This window comes from Arachis ipaensis, chromosome B08, assembly GCF_000816755.2.
Source record: "Arachis ipaensis cultivar K30076 chromosome B08, Araip1.1, whole genome shotgun sequence".
NCBI lineage: Eukaryota > Viridiplantae > Streptophyta > Magnoliopsida > Fabales > Fabaceae > Arachis > Arachis ipaensis.
Genome location: NC_029792.2, coordinates 123,354,265 through 123,358,586, shown reverse-complemented (window position 1 = coordinate 123,358,586; position 4,322 = coordinate 123,354,265).

Below are 4,322 nucleotides of genomic sequence, written 5' to 3'. Positions count from 1 at the left end.
CCAACAAAAAAATATTAAAAAAATATATTAAAAATTATTTTTTTAATTTTATTTAATACTGAAAGATTATCATGTGTTCATAACACGTAGCGAAAGAAAAGAAAGTAATCCTTAAAGATCTATTTTGTATTTAAACTTTATTCCAATAATATACAATATATAGATCAAATCTAAATACCTGAGTACGCTAGTAAAAAAATTTTTCTCCTTCGATGGTACGAAGGCACTATGCGTATCCACACCGAGACCAACCTTTGCTGTCAACTCTTTAACCAATGGATATCTGATCTAAATTGAGAACCTCTTTGCAATTTTTTGCACACCATAAAATTCTTCTCCAAGAATTAGGCTCACATACATTTATGTGTGTAGAAGTAAAGGAATAAAACTCTTGTTATTCTCTCTTCTTTTCTCTGCTCTTGGCATACATATATATAGTATGAGATTTGTTACTGATTTTAAATTTGAATCTCAATTCAAATTTAAATCATATCTTAAAATTCTAAATCTGAATATTTCAAATTTTATGAATCATATCATAACAATTTAAAACAAAATCAGTTAGAATCTCATCCAAACTTAGAATTTAAATTTAGAAATTGAATAACTAATTATTCTCAAATCTCATTTAATATTCCCAATTATCATACTATTATTATATTCTTGGTGCTAGCAAAGAATATAATAATATTCCATTTGAATTAATATAATTATTTATTCGATCAAATCAAAATAATAATTAAATAATTCTATATCAAATATTAGAACACTCGTTAGTGTGTGACCTCATAGGTTCAATACTAAGCGGGTAGTAAATTAGTCATACTAAATTTATTAATCAAGGTTGGCATCTAGTAACACTCTTCAACGACCCGGTAATATGAAGTAATATATTTTTACTAAGAACCTCAGAAGAACGAAGTATAACTCCTTCCATCTTTCCAGCTCTTGATTAACTTTTAGAGTATGGTTTAATTGTCAAACTCTAACTTGTTACCATTATTATAATGAACTGTGAATGACCTAAGAAACTCATTTCTTCATTCATTCAATCCCCTTGGCCAAGGTTTTATTCATCTCAGTCATTATAATCATAGAGCTCAAACTCTTTACCGAGAGTTGACGGATTCCTTATTAACTAATCATTAATTCTACAAGTATTTAAATTATACCCAATATCTATTCAACTAGCACCCTAAGGTATTAGGTGTCCGGAATCAAAGTATAATAAATACATTGTTAATTACTATGACAGTCGCAAGTCAAAGGAACTCTATTACTATGTTCATTTTGAGAATATCCTATTGACAAATATATTTTCGGATTATTAATGTCCTTTTTAATAATCCTATGACCAAGAACAATTTAGATTAAATTATAAAAGATTTATCTCTCAATATTATGATCACTATCACAATGATAAATCTCTAAATTTAATCAAGGACCTTATTATATTAACATTTTAATATAATAACAATAACAAATTATTTGACACATGATTAATTGGATTGTGATCATACTTCTTATTCCCAACAAATACATTCTCTAATAATTAAATGTTAAATAAGATAAATTTTAACTGATTATTTTTGTCTCTTTTGCATTACTATATTATTTCTGTGTGGAAAATGGTGAATTTTCTGTGAATATCATATATAATATCAATTTTCCTCTATTGAGTCTAAAAAGAATGAAATAGTCACTTTGCAGCCATTTTTTTAATTTTTCGCTTATAGAAAAGAACAGGAGAATTGTCCATAATATAAGATTAAAGAGATTATTTCAACAATTTATGTTAAATTCTTGCACAATGATAAACCGAAAGGATCAAAATTCTCTAGATACAAACAACCAAAGTTGCAAGTTGATAAATATAAATTTCTACTTAAGAACCTTTTAATGACGAAGTGAATGTTGTAGGGATTGACAAAAGAGTAATTTTTTCAAGGGAAGTGTTAGGGGAACAATGAAAATTTTGAACAACATGAACAACCACCAATCAAATAAAAATACACTACGTTCTAATTTAATGCTACTAATTAAATTTACTCTTTTAACCCTATTAATTCACATTGTTTACACATTGTTCAAAAATCTTGTTGGTTACCTATACTTTTCCTTTTTTCAATAATTTTACTAGCTAGTAGACCCAAGTACATGATGAACAATTATAACAATACATTTGTCATATGCAAATATGTAAATTATCCTGAATATTTTATCATTATGAGCTACAATCCTAAATGAGATGTGATAAGAAAAAAAGTTACTCTCGTATTGGTTTGAAGGCAAAGACCGCCTTTATTTGTGTAGTGCTTTCAACATTAGGTTTGATGGTTTGTTTGAGAACCTAAATGATGAGAAAACATTCAAAAAGATATCTGTTCAACTTGCAAACAAGATCAGAAGCAAAAAGAACCAACCCTGATGGAGGCTTCATATAAACTTCTTCTATCAAATTGCCATGTAAAAAAGGCAGTATTAACATCAAGCTGGTGTACCTACCAATTCCAGATTGCAGTAACGAATAAAACAATTCGAAGAGTGCTCACTTTAATCACTGGACTATAGGCCTCAAAATAATCAACCCCAGCAGTTTGGGTAAATCCTTGCACGACCAACCGGACTTTATACCTCTCAATACTCCCATCTGGATTTAGCTTGAGCTAAAAAACTCATTTGCATCCAACTAATTTCTTCCCATTAGGTAGTTTAGTTAATGTCCAGGTCTGATTCTCCTTCAAGGCTTTCAATTCAGCATTGATTGCCTCTTGCCAACATGGATTACTGATGGCCTCAACATAGCATTTTGACTCTTTGAGTGAGTTAGGTACAAGGATGTTGATAGAATGTTAAGTATGTAAATAGTGCAATAAAGATTCTGACTCAGAGAACAATATAGTGATTCTTCAAAAAAATCATGTAAAATATTAGAATAAAACGAAGAACAATAATGAGGTTCAGATAATGCAGTCATGCAGTAGAAACCATCTAAATATGCTGGTTTTTTTCTAGTTCGAGTCAAGTGTCTAGTTTGTAAATGCGGTGAAGGTGATCTAGATGTAGAGATTTGTGTTCCTTTATGCTATAAGGCCTACTTCACTTTTGTTTTGAGGTCCTCATGATGTATCAATGTCATGCTGGTATTTGTGTTATTTTTCTAAGTGAGACATGTTTTGAGTAATGCATGGAACTATGAGAAAGGAATTTTCAAAGCATAGAAAAGGATTAGAAGGATTAAAGATCTTGTCACAAATTCTTTATTGGCTATAATTTCACAATGTACTGCAAAGGGGAATTCAGTTTCATAAAAATGAGTATTCCTTGATAAGAAAATATTTTTGAAAGCTAAATCATAGAGTAAATACCCCTTTATACTATTTTTGTGATATGAGAGAACACATTTTCTAGCTCTTTTGTCCAATTTTATTCTATGTGCATGTAAAATTGAAGCGTATACTAAACAACCAAACACGTTTAAGTATGAGATATCTAAAATTTTGCCTTTCAAAATCAGATGTGGTGATGAATTTTTCAACAAAGAACTTAGAATTCTATTAATAAGATGCACTGCATGAGCAGCTGCGAAATTCCAGAATCTTTTGGTCATAGATGAGTGAAACCTCAGGGCCCTTGTTATTATAAAAAAAATTGTTGATATTTCTTCTCAACTATGTCATTTTGTTGAAGTGTTTCTACACAGGTTGTTTGATGGACAATGCCTTTTAATGCATAGAAATTGTGTAACATGAATTATGGACCATTATTAGTCCTTATTTTTTTTTATTCTGATATTAAACTGAGTATCTATCAAGTTTACAAAATTTTGAACTAATGCACTGCCTTCACCTTTGTGTTTCATAAAGAATAGCCGGATGAATCTACTTTTATTCTCAATTATAGTTAAAAAATACCTATGACTATAAATTCAGTTAAAAGATAGATTATATGAGTAGATTTTGATATGTTATAAAAATGTTATTTTTATTTAAAGTGTGACTAAATAAATAAATCACAAGTTTAAACAAATCATCTTTACGAAAAGATGTCTTTGACATCTTCATTTATGATTAAAAAACAAAAATAAAAAACATGAATTTATGAATAAAAAATTATAAGAGAAATTGTTTCAATCTTGTTGATCCAAACATAAATAAATAAATAAAGATAACATAGAGTCCCTCATTTGGAGTGCTAGGCATGACAATTTATTCTGACAAAACAGATATCCACATGCATAATTATCAGAACCAAATCAGTAATCGAACCGATTAGACTATTGGATTATTGGGTCACTTGTTCAACTGGTGGATCACCAATTG